This window comes from Schistocerca cancellata, chromosome 3 (assembly GCF_023864275.1).
Source record: "Schistocerca cancellata isolate TAMUIC-IGC-003103 chromosome 3, iqSchCanc2.1, whole genome shotgun sequence".
Lineage (NCBI taxonomy): Eukaryota > Metazoa > Arthropoda > Insecta > Orthoptera > Acrididae > Schistocerca > Schistocerca cancellata.
In genome coordinates, this window is record NC_064628.1 from 40,521,635 (window position 1) to 40,535,517 (window position 13,883).

At 44.8% G+C, this 13,883-nt stretch overlaps 1 pseudogene; it reads left to right on the forward strand.

Annotated features, from left to right (window-relative positions):
• The first annotated feature begins 9,785 nt into the window (after positions 1–9,785).
• Positions 9,786–9,903, forward strand: LOC126177444 (5S ribosomal RNA; annotated as a pseudogene).
• Positions 9,904–13,883: the final 3,980 nt, after the last annotated feature.

Genomic DNA, 13,883 nt, shown 5'->3' on the forward strand with positions numbered 1-13,883 from the left:
TTTATTACAAAAAATCAAAGAAATTGCAAAACAGGATCTGTACAATTACAACATTCAGTTGATCCTACTGGTTACACTAAATTTAAGACTGGCATAATGCCTATCTTTTATGCAAAAATCGCGCCCCCCCACCTCCATTTTCATGGTAGGAACACTTAAATGTTTGATACTGTCTAGTCTCCATACTCACGGGCGCTGACAACAGAGCGCTCAGGGAACAGTCTAGTGGAATAGAACACATTTGTAGTTACAGTTCCCTATTTCTCAAGCCATGGCATGTATATCACCATAAATCGTCATGTGGAGAGCACGTCTGCCGTGTCGATTTGTGGAAGGATGCGGAGAGTGTGGAGACGAAGAACGATGTGTAGATGTGGTTTTAGCGACGCAGCGGATGTGTGGTTGCATCAGCAAACTCCTGTGTTTGAAGTTAGTCAAATACAGAGTCCATTCATGAGTCAAGAGAATCTGCTTACATACTTGCGGGGAGCAGACATTTCACTCAAGTGTGCGGTCGTAAGTGAGCACTTTGCAATGCCTAAAGCTGGACGGAGAAGCTCAGATTTGTCCCTCTACTCACAGAGAAACAAAATGATTCTGCTCCAAGTGACACAATCGGCACTTTCTGAGACAAAGTTTGAGAGTGACCACTGGACACTTTGCTACAACTGTCTCAAACAAATAATATGGTCTCCACCGACGTGTGTCGGCTGGGCACTGACCAGAGAGTCCTCAACATTTTCTACCTCGATATTAGCAAACAATGGTTCACTAAAGTCCACTTTCAACTCAATCGGTGACGCCCTTCTTTACAACCTGATTTCCTCCCATTCTTTCTAGACATGAAACCACTGGATAACCCAGAGCACTTCATACAAAAATGTTCTTGAAGCTTCTCAAACAATTTAAAGCAACATCCAACCGAAAAGCCTAGCCATCACAGGACTTCCTGAAAACAGCGGTGGGAAATTGCTTCGCATTCTGCATGGGAAGAATTCTTAACCGTTGACTCCTGGGCACCTACGTAGCGAGAGGAGAGGCATTCTGGTGAGACAGAAAAAACCTGCAGCTGGCTATTGTTTGATGGTTCTTTACTGTCTTCTTTCAGCTTTTCCCTGCAGCCCTGATAAAGGGAGGCAGCGCTGGCTGGGCCGCTTCAAAGGACGGCTTTGTGGGGGGGGGGGGGGGGCTGTAGACATGCTGCCCTTCAGCTGCTGAGAAAAAAAGCTCCCAGCTCACCTATCACCTGCCTGAAGTTTCTTGCTTCCTCTTCCTCTCTCGTTTTCCTAGCCACCACAAAAATTACTTTTGTAAAGCACGCAGTACTACAGTTGTTAGTACGAAGATGTCCATTATCAACCAGTACGATAAATAAACTGATAACCCCACCTAACATTCGATCTAAAATGATATGAATATGTTAATCTAATCGAACAAATTAATTACAATAATTGATCATGTAAGCAGGTGAAACACCACTGTCCTTCAGTACGTTATACGACGAATGAAGAAACCGAGACAGACCTCACCCCTGCAGTCCTGCAGTATGACAGATACGAAACTGCTGCACTATGTTTGCACGTTGGAAGATCTGTAAATGAAACGACAGATATAATGGATTTCTGTTCCGTAACAATACTATACAGATGTATTCCGAGCTGTGCCCACAGACTTTCGATGGATTTGTACAGTTCTGCACATGCTCTTCGAATGCGTTGCTCCATATCGTTTCGGGTTGTGGGCTGTCTTTCATAAACAATATTTTTTAAATAACCCCACAAGAAAAAATCAGGAGATGTTGATTCTGGTGAACGTGGAGGCCACTGAATTGATCGGCCGTGTCCTATCCACCGACCAGGGTACCGTAAATTTAAAACGTTCCGCACATTTTTAGCATAATGGGGATCTGCTCCGTCCTGTTGGAAACAGATTCGTTGCCTAGTTTCTAAATCAACATCTTCCATTAGCTCCAATAAATCATCGCGGACAACTTGCAAATAAGATTGCCCAGTAACATTTCGGTCAAAAAAATACGGCCCTATCAAGTAAAATTCCACACCAGACCATAATTCCACACCAGACCATAATTCCACACCAGACCATTAACGACCAGCTGTGTTGATTGTCAACAGGTCTGTGACAGTGTTAATTGACAGGGGACCAATAATGACAATCATGACGATTTTATTCGCCATTGTTTTTCAATGTGGCTTCATCGGCGAACATAACGTATCTAAAAAAATCATTGTCCCCTCTTATTTCCAAGGTCCATTGGCAGGAAAGCACGCGTATTTGTAGGCGTTAATGCCTGTGCCAGTGTGATACGATACGCATGATATTTATGTGCCTTCAAGATCCTCAAAACAGTTGATTTCGGTATTCCAGTTTTTCTCTGAATCGCACGACTACTCATTTCGTGATCCAGTTGAACACAGGCAAGAACGGTAAGGGCACAGGCGTCATTTTCACTGTATTCGCGACGACGAGGTGGAACGGTGCATGTATCTATTTCGAGATCGTTGAGTGCAATTTCGAATAATGTTTTCGCTTGGATGTTGTCTGTCTGGGAAACGATCCGCTTATAATTGCGCAGCTGCAGCGCAATTGTTATGGAATTCACCTAAAATTAACATAATATCAACAATCTCTGTAGGAGGATAGTGAGCCATGTTTCGCTACAGAATAATTTACTTTCTCCAGTTGATGTTTACGGTTCACAATCTCAAAGTGAATTGACACCTGATCGCATTGCACCGATCTTTATACTGCGCCCTAGTTCGCAGTTTGGCCACGGCAGCACCACAGTCGGGTGAGTAACGCAATTGTGAAGAGTTCCCTAACGAGATTTTAATACCATTCCGCCTCCCTTCATCAAAAACTGTGGCTGGTAGAATGCCTTTTGTAAAAAAGTAGCTTAATTTGGTGTAATGAAAGAATTGGTGCACATTTTGTATCGATTTGATGCGTCCTTCTCGGATCATTCTGAATAAATCGGAGTTCTTCCACAATTTTAATTTTTCTCGATTTCAGCGCCATCTGTCAATGGTTTAAAAAAATGTTTCAGACAAAACTTGATTGCTATTTTATGGAGAATCCGAATCTGCAATAAAAAAATGGGGGTTTACATTTAAGATTTAAAATTTGGCCTCAAAGGGGGCAGGGGCTGGGGGTCACGTGTAATATCATTTGATGTCTCTCTTTGAGCTTACAAACTTGTCTTACCCATTAATTTTACTCGATGTATAGTTTTCGAGATAATCTCATCCGAAACTTCAGATGGATATATATATACGCTCCTGGAAATGGAAAAAAGAACACATTGACACCGGTGTGTCAGACCCACCATACTTGCTCCGGACACTGCGAGAGGGCTGTACAAGCAATGATCACACGCACGGCACAGCGGACACACCAGGAACCGCGGTGTTGGCCGTCGAATGGCGCTAGCTACGCAGCATTTGTGCACCGCCGCCGTCAGTGTCAGCCAGTTTGCCGTGGCATACGGAGCTCCATCACAGTCTTTAACACTGGTAGCATGCCGCGACAGCGTGGACGTGAACCGTATGTGCAGTTGACGGACTTTGAGCGAGGGCGTATAGTGGGCATGCGGGAGGCCGGGTGGACGTACCGCCGAATTGCTCAACACGTGGGGCGTGAGGTCTCCACAGTACATCGATGTTGTCGCCAGTGGTCGGCGGAAGGTGCACGTGCCCGTCGACCTGGGACCGGACCGCAGCGACGCACGAATGCACGCCAAGACCGTAGGATCCTACGCAGTGCCGTAGGGAACCGCACCGCCACTTCCCAGCAAATTAGGGACACTGTTGCTCCTGGGGTATCGGCGAGGACCATTCGCAACCGTCTCCATGAAGCTGGGCTACGGTCCCGCACACCGTTAGGCCGTCTTCCGCTCACGCCCCAACATCGTGCAGCCCGCCTCCAGTGGTGTCGCGACAGGCGTGAATGGAGGGTCGAATGGAGACGTGTCGTCTTCAGCGATGAGAGTCGCTTCTGCCTTGGTGCCAATGATGGTCGTATGCGTGTTTGGCGCCGTGCAGGTGAGCGCCACAATCAGGACTGCATACGACCGAGGCACACAGGGCCAACACCCGGCATCATGGTGTGGGGAGCGATCTCCTACACTGGCCGTACACCACTGGTGATCGTCGAGGGGACACTGAATAGTGCACGGTACATCCAAACCGTCATCGAACCCATCGTTCTACCATTCCTAGACCGGCAAGGGAACTTGCTGTTCCAACAGGACAATGCACGTCCGCATGTATCCCGTGCCACCCAACGTGCTCTAGAAGGTGTAAGTCAACTACCCTGGCCAGCAAGATCTCCGGATCTGTCCCCCATTGAGCATGTTTGGGACTGGATGCACGCGGTCTGCACGTCCAGCATGAACGCTGGTCCAACTGAGGCGCCAGGTGGAAATGGCATGGCAAGTCGTTCCACAGGACTACATCCAGCATCTCTACGATCGTCTCCATGGGAGAATAGCAGCCTGCATTGCTGCGAAAGGTGGATATACACTGTACTAGTGCCAACATTGTGCATGCTCTGTTGCCTGTGTCTATGTGCCTGTGGTTCTGTCAGTGTGATCATGTGATGTATCTGACCCCAGGAATGTGTCAATAAAGTTTCCCCTTCCTGGGACAATGAATTCACGGTGTTCTTATTTCAATTTCCAGGAGTGTATATATATATATATATATATATATATACTCCTGGAAATTGAAATAAGAACACCGTGAATTCATTGTCCCAGGAAGGGGAAACTTTATTGACACATTCCTGGGGTCAGATACATCACACTGACAGAACCACAGGCACATAGACACAGGCAACAGAGCATGCACAATGTCGGCACTAGTACAGTGTATATCCACCTTTCGCAGCAATGCAGGCTGCTATTCTCCCATGGAGACGATCGTAGAGATGCTGGATGTAGTCCTGTGGAACGACTTGCCATGCCATTTCCACCTGGCGCCTCAGTTGGACCAGCGTTCGTGCTGGACGTGCAGACCGCGTGCATCCAGTCCCAAACATGCTCAATGGGGGACAGATCCGGAGATCTTGCTGGCCAGGGTAGTTGACTTACACCTTCTAGAGCACGTTGGGTGGCACTGGATACATGCGGACGTGCATTGTCCTGTTGGAACAGCAAGTTCCCTTGCCGGTCTAGGAATGGTAGAACGATGGGTTCGATGACGGTTTGGATGTACCGTGCACTATTCAGTGTCCCCTCGACGATCACCAGTGGTGTACGGCCAGTGTAGGAGATCGCTCCCCACACCATGATGCCGGGTGTTGGCCCTGTGTGCCTCGGTCGTATGCAGTCCTGATTGTGGCGCTCACCTGCACGGCGCCAAACATGCATACGACCATCATTGGCACCAAGGCAGAAGCGACTCTCATCGCTGAAGACGACACGTCTCCATTCGACCCTCCATTCACGCCTGTCGCGACACCACTGGAGGCGGGCTGCACGATGTTGGGGCGTGAGCGGAAGACGGCCTAACGGTGTGCGGGACCGTAGCCCAGCTTCATGGAGACGGTTGCGAATGGTCCTCGCCGATACCCCAGGAGCAACAGTGTCCCTAATTTGCTGGGAAGTGGCGGTGCGGTCCCCTACGGCACTGCGTAGGATCCTACGGTCTTGGCGTGCATCCGTGCGTCGCTGCGGTCCGGTCCCAGGTCGACGGGCACGTGCACCTTCCGCCGACCACTGGCGACAACATCGATGTACTGTGGAGACCTCACGCCCCACGTGTTGAGCAATTCGGCGGTACGTCCACCCGGCCTCCCGCATGCCCACTATACGCCCTCGCTCAAAGTCCGTCAACTGTACATACGGTTCACGTCCACGCTGTCGCGGCATGCTACCAGTGTTAAAGACTGCGATGGAGCTCCGTATGCCACGGCAAACTGGCTGACACTGACGGCGGCGGTGCACAAATGCTGCGCAGCTAGCGCCATTCGACGGCCAACACCGCGGTTCCTGGTGTGTCCGCTGTGCCGTGCGTGTGATCATTGCTTGTACAGCCCTCTCGCAGTGTCCGGAGCAAGTACGGTGGGTCTGACACACCGGTGTCAATGTGTTCTTTTTTCCATTTCCAGGAGTGTATATATATACACTCCTGAGTATTAAAAATATACATAAATGTGTAATATGTGAGTATTTGAATGCAATGTTATGTCCAAATTTCAAAGCAATCTGTGAATAACTCTTGGAGATTAGACGTTTTGAGGAAAGAGACATGTATGTTTGTACTCACACTGAAATTTTAAATGCTCCTAATCGTAAATCTCGCAAAATTTTTGACCGAATGCTTTGGAATTTTGACACAACATTACAAATGGCTCGGAGCACTATGGGACTCAACATCTTAGCTCATAAGTCCCCTAGAACTTAGAACTACTTAAACCTAACTAACCTAAGGACATCACACACGCCCATGCCCGAGGCAGGATTCGAACCTGCGACCGTAGCAGTCACAACATTACATTCGAATACATGTATGTGTTTTTGTATACCTATTTTGGAATACACTTAATACATAATTTTTATTAATAAACATTAACATTTTTATTCGTATAGGTTTGTGAAGTATAGAGTGCCAAGATTTCATTACATTAGATATAGGATATCAAATACTATGGTTCAAAACGTATCAAAGTTAGCATATGGTTACGTACCATTTATTGTAACACACTATTAGTTGTTTCTTGTTGTGTTGCCACATCTCTGTTATAGCACCGTCTTCTCCAACAAGTATTTAATTAGTAAGCGTGCAATCAGCGCCTATAAATAACTGTTGCAGTAATTCATTTTTCTGCTAGAGTGCGTATTTAACTTGAATTAATAGTGCATTCAGTTAAAACACTGACTATATTTTGGTGGCGATGTAAAATTTTGTAGTACGTTCACATTTTTTCGCCAAGTTTCAACATTTTGATGATGAGGAAAAGCTTTAAAGATGTTGACAGTTTTTCACGACTACTCAACATTTTAACAATGAGAAAAACTGGAAATTGTTGACAACGAATTTCATCAGCGCAAACCCACAGCATTATCGTCGACATTGGGGCGACAAATAGACGAATAAAGAGAAAAGTTACTAAGCTGGACAATTTATTATTTTCACTTGTTCCTTAGAGTGCGTGATTAAAAATGTGTGAAATCTTATGGGGCTTAACTGCTAAGGTCATCAGTCCCTAGAGTGCGTGATTAATTTCATTGATTTCTGTGATAGAAGCAGGTGGCTTTATTCTGTGATAGTTACATCCCAGGGTTGCTAATCCATTGCCTTTCAAGGAAAATTTTTGTGAATTTTGTAAACTGTTCTGAGCATAGTTTTTAGACATGACCCAATCGGAATTCGTCGTTCAGCCCATGCTAAGGGAGCTCATAGTGGAATGTTTCGCCCGACTTGAAGACAGCGGGAACGACGACCAACAGGAACAATCACTTAATTTAAAAATGCTGCCGCTACTTTTTCCGGCATTCAGTAGGAAAGTTGTGTCCTGGAACAATTACATCCGCTGAGTGGAGCAGGGCTGCATCATTCATGAGATCCCACGTGATGTGGGACGAAAATCATTTTTATTGGTGCATGTAGACACCACCGTGCTTGAACTTCTTCAGAAATAGTCAGCTACTTACGAACCCGTGATGCTCTCTTATTCTGAAATTAAAGAAATGCTTTCGAAATATTATGTCTCTGAAGCCCATGTTGCTTTTGCCAGACACTGATTTTTTTCAGTGTTTCAAGAAATCAAGTCAGAGCTATAAAGAGTGGATTGAACAATTGCAGGACCTAACACGGAGGTGTAAATTTCATTTTGAAAATCACCAATGTAGGAAATCTTACATCGACTCGCTAATTTCCGAGATGCTTTTCCTGCACTCTCCTACTTAGTCTAACAAACCCTTCTTTGCAAGACTGTCTGCCATTGATTTGGATATAACAACAAGGCCTTGTATCTACAGAGGCAACGCATTGTGAAGACGCTGACGTGTTTACCATAAGTAAACATGCAGCAAGGCCAAGCGACCAGCGAGCCAGATCCAGGAAAAACTATGCACGCTTACTACCCGATGGAAGTAGTCAGTAAACAAGTTAAGAAATACTAAGTTACGATCATGTTCACTCAGTGTCGTAAACCACCCAAGAGGCTATTCTTTTTGTCAGAGAGGCCTTATGTTGTTTTTGTGCTTTTCAGTCTGAAGACGGGTGAGATGCAGCTCTCTATCCTACTACATGCTGTACAAGCCTCTTCATTTCCGAACAGCTACTGCAAACTTACGTCCTTCTGAATCTGCTTACTGTAGGCTCTCCATCTCTTGGCCTCCCTCTACAACTTTTGCCCCCCCACACTTCCCTCCAGTGTTAAATCGGTGATCACTTGACGTCTCAGAATGTGTCCTGTCAACCGATCCCTTCTTCTAGTCGGGTTGCGGCACAAAATCCTTTCTCCCCAATTCTATTCACTAACTCCTCGTTGTTTACGTGATATACCCATCTAATCTTCAGCATTTTTCTGTGTTTATAAAGCTTCAGTTGCCTTCTTGTCCAAACTGTTTATCTTCCATGTTTCACTTTCCATATATGGCTACACACTGGACAAGTACTAAATGAATTTTATCCATAGTGGATGCCGTTGAACTCCGTCACTGTTCCTTTATAGGGTGTAGAAAAATTTCCACTACCAGCCACAATAAAAGGTTATTTATTTGTCACACGACCGGTTTCGGGCTTGTGCCCATCCTCAGGTGTTTATACAATCTCCAGCAACATAAACATGTACATGAATGTATAAACACCTGAGGATGGGCAAAAGCCCGAAACCGGTCGTGCGACAAATAAATTACCTTTTATTGTGTCTGGCAGCGGAAATTTTTCTACACCCTATAGACAAGTACTTTCAGAGAAGACTTCCTAACACTTAGACCCGTATTCGATGCTAACAAATTTCTCTTCTTCAGAAACGCTTTTTTGGTCACGGACAGTCTACATTCTACATCCTCTCTACTAGGGGAGTGCCTCAAGGAAGCCCGCTGTCAATGACTTTGTTTGTGTTGTCTCTGGATCAAATGGCTCTGAGCACTATGGGACTTAACATCTGTGGTCATCAGTCCCCTAGAACTTAGAACTACTTAAACCTAACTAACCTAAGGACATCACACACATCCATGCCCGAGGCAGGATTCGAACCTGCGACCGTAGCAGTCGCGCGGTTCCGGACTGAGCGCCTAGAACCGCTAGACCACAGCGGCCGGCGTGTGTTGTCTCTGGAGCCCCTACTTCAGATGCTAGAGTCCCAGCTGATAGGTTGGACGCTTTCCGGCGGGACTACAGTTGTTCGTGTATACGAGGATGACGTGATGGTTCTACTTCGCAATCCTGCTGAGATACCTTGACTGAAGGCTGTAATCGATTATTGGTGCAAAACTTAATGAGAGTAAATGCAAGTTTCTTCCCATGCGAGGTTTTGATGAAGCGTTTGTTCCATGGGCTACTGCGGTGCATCGGTATACGTCTCTCAGTATCATCATTGACCGTTGCCCACCTAAAATAGCGACGCTAAACTGGAAGTCCGTTACGGCAAAAATTCATGGAGCTGATACTACAGCATTAAAGGCGTTCTCTTACTCTGTTCCAGAAAGTCCGAATACTGGATACATATGTATTACGCAAAGCTTATTCCGTGGTCCAAGTTGATCCGCTGCCCTCGATAATGGCGAAGAAATTGTCTGGTCGTTTCTTATGGAAGAAGGCAACGGCCTTGCCGCAGTGGATACACCGGTTCCCGTGAGATCCCCGAAGTTAAGCGCTGTCGGGCGTGGCCGGCACTTGGATGGGTGACCATCCGGGCCGCCATGTGTCGTTGCCATTTTTCGGGGTGCACTCAGCCTCGTGATGCCAATTGAGGAGCTACTCGACCGAATAGTAGCGGCTCCGGTCAAAGAAAACCATCAAAACGACCGGGAGAGCGGTGTGCTGACCATACGCCCCTCCTATCCGCATCCTCCACTGAGGATGACACGGCGGTCGGATGGTCCCGATGGGCCACTTGTGGCCTGAAGACGGAGTGCTTCTTATGGAAGAGACATTTATTTCGCTTACGGTATGATGTGGTCACGAAGCCTCCTTCCTTTGTGGGGTTGGCCTTGACTGATACACGAAGGAAGACGCAGATGCTATATGCGCGACCTACTGTTTTGATGCAGACTCAAGAAACTCACACATTCACGTCTCATTTATTTCTCTGTGTCCTTCCTGCTATTCGTGAACCCCTTATTGAAGTTGGTCCAATAAATTATAAGTTTAAAACACATTTGTGAGTTCTATCTCGCGGTGAGCTGTTTATTGGCTGAAATCTTATGGAGACCTGTCCTCACCATGAAATTCCTAAAGACTCGTTGGGAAGCAGTCCCTTGCTCGAACCTCATTGAAAGAGAATCACCTCATGCAATTTGGACGATAGTTTGGTTCAATATCAATCTTCTCATTTTGTCGATGCGCGTGACGTCCTCGTGGTATAAGGTATTAAATAACTTGATTCCAACGACTTTTCCAGCAACTTTTCCGTATTGGACTTAGTGCAACGGATTTATGTAGTCACTGTACGTCTCCCAATACGATACGGCATCGCCTTACTTGTGGAGGTCATGTATCAAACTGGTCTTGGATCAGGACCCAATTGGCCTTCCTTACTCGATCTTCTGAGGCTACATACACTACGGACATCATATTGTGCCCAGATTCTTCTTTCCTTCCACGGTCGAAAACCCATACAGTTATGTGGTTGCTGGGATACTTCGTTCATTATGTTGTACAAGGCGAGGTGGAATACCACATGAACTTCATGCAGTACATGATCACTGCCTATTGGACATGTTTGCGAATGCTTCGATATCGAGACCTCTTCGGCCACATGTTGAATCTTGCTTTTCATCAGCAAGGTGTTGGTTAATTTAATTTTTCTGGTAAGTGTTTTTCTTTGTTATGTATGTTCCCATCTGATTTGCATCGGCTTGTCCTCTCTGGTTTACCTGTTTCGTTTTGTTTTGCGTGTTGACTCAGCATCGCTCCAGTTCTATTGTAAAATGTGCGTAGAAGAAGTGTAGATAGACATGAGCGTCTACAATCCTTGCAATCAAACTGGATTTTTCTTAGTTTGCTATTTCGAATGTAATCTGATTTCGTTTAACTTCTACTTTAAGACTCTATTACAAACTATAAAAATAAATAAAAAATGCAGAAGAACTACGAAAAGCCATATATATATATATATATATATATATATATATATATATATATATATATATATATATATATATTGTGTGAGCCTGGTGGTGGTATGTCGGTTACGTTTTCGTTTTTTGTTATCATAATTAATTTTTTCTCCCATTTGCAGGTGATATTACATGATGATTTGACTATGGTCTTCTGAAGTGTCATGATAGTACCAAGTCATTCTGATAATACAAAAAAAAGATGGCGCAGTGTTTACGCATTTGCCTAGGAAGCAGGAGATCCCGAGTTCGAATTCCAGTCCGGTACACATTTCCACTCCTCGCCACTGATCCCGTGTAATGTTCCAATGCAGCTGACAGCAGTGATCCCATCCACGTTCAATTTACATATAACAGTTCGTATATTGTTGCAAAGCGAATAATCAAAAAGTTCTGGTCTGTTAAACGAACAACCTTCACGTTTGAGAAAACATTTTCATGAAACATTTGAGCATATATGGTTCATATGTCTCAATTTTCCAGTCACAGATGCATGTTATAAAGTTTGTGTGTAGTGAGTTGACAATATGAGGAAGACGTTCTGTACAAAGTGGCAGCCAGTCGAGGAATATTTTAGGGAACGGGTTTAAAAAAATTATTTCAAAGGCCCTGTGAAATTTTTATACAAGTCTACTCCCAGAGCAACTTACACTGTGCCCACGTGACACAAGTTGCCTGCCTTTCAGAACCGAGGCAGTTCTGTCCAGTCAAAGCTGTTGGCAAGAGACGCCCTCCGTCCTCTGCTGAAACTGCTAACGAATTCACTCCCATTGGTTTCAGCCAATAGCGAGGGTGGGATACAGCTCACATGTGTGCCTCTCTCTCTTGTGAGCCATACCTCGAGCAGAACAGATGTCTTTTTGGAAGGCAGAGCCTCTGGCTCTACATTCCATGTCCGGCCACCAACATCAATTAACATGAACTGCCATCCATTCCTGAGCCATGCATGGCTCATGTTTCTGCCATCATGTATTTTACACCCTGTTTTAACGTACTTCCACCTCACTACGTTAGTTTAAGGGGCTCCGAAACATCCTATACTTGCAATGTTAAAATAACGCTTATAAATTACATCTTTCCTCACAAAGTATTTGAGGGAGGAAGTTGAACTTTTTACAGATTATTTATTGGAATATGGGCTACAACTTAACACAGGGATTTTACAAAATTTTAGTTCAGTTATTAAAGATGATTTTTTTTCAATTGTAATGAAAATTCACAACATTTTTTTGCAATTTTTTATTTATATATTCAAAAATATACAGTTTTTTTGGAAAAAGGCTGTGTTAAATTATGCAGAAGGTACTGTGTAACATTTACCGAAAGTTTGAAACAAATATGTTTGGAAGATCCTTAGAAAACATGTAATTAGTATGAGAAAATAAAAGTTTTGGGAATCGAGCGACAAAGATTGGATTAACTTTTTAGTGCATTCCAGGTCCATAGGATGGATTATTTTCATCCTCTGCAAACTCCTCCTCCAGCTTCCTCTTGTTCCTCCTCCTGTTTACTCTTGCTTGTATTTCTAGACTCTTTACAGCCTTGTCTGCAGCTCGAAGGCGTTCCTTGTCTAAAGCAAGCATCGCTCGTACCATGTTAGAATGTTATTATTTACAGTAATAACACATACCTTTGGCTTTCCAACATTTCTCCTTTTCTTAAAAGCCTTCAGAGGATTTCTAATAACTTTACTTTTACTCATTATTATACTTCAACAAAACAGAGACTCAAGAAACAGAATTAATTACGAATATTTTCGAGATAACGACAGAGTAAATAAACATGAAACAATCGACAATCACACCAGCGATATATATTGAACCATCACAGGTTAGCCACAACACATACTTTATCTCACATCACTAAAATGTACCTGATGAACACGGACGTTAATAATAACACCATTTGACAGCAGTTTAACAGCGCCACAGTGGGTCACGCCCATGTAGAACACATTTCAAAAAAAATTAAAAAATAGTTGTAGTCTTCGGAATTGAATAAATTATATATCTATTAAAAGGTAATAGTCTGCAGATTCAGAAAATGCAAAAAAGTAAAAACTGAACTTTTCATGATTTTGAGCCTTTCCGGAGCCCCTTAAATTACTACTGTCATTGAGTTGCTGCTTTGTCTGATCCTGAGCTACACTAGCAGTGCGTATCGATATATCCCCTCTCGTAGTATCTTTGCTGGACTGCTATTACTCCCCAGTCGTTGTCTGTCGTAGGGGAGTTTGCGTCGCGACTTCGTATTGTCAGTTCAGGTCTGCCAGTCGGTTGAAACGTGTCTCGATGCAGTCTGGACCTGCCAGTCGGGAGTTGCAGTGCGGCGCTAGTGCAGTCGGGCTGGAGCAGTGAGGTCTGCGTCGACATGGCTCGCCCGACCATTGCCGCTACGCATCACTTGAGCCGGGCCACTGTCTTGGTGGACCGGCGGTCGGTCGTCCTACCGGACGACGCGTTTTGGCTCGCCGATCGTTAATGAGTTGGCTGTGTGTGTGTGTGCATCAACTCCCGATCTGTCTTCGTGTGTGCTTAGTTACTGTTGAGTATCGTTCAGGTCTTCGTGCAGTGTT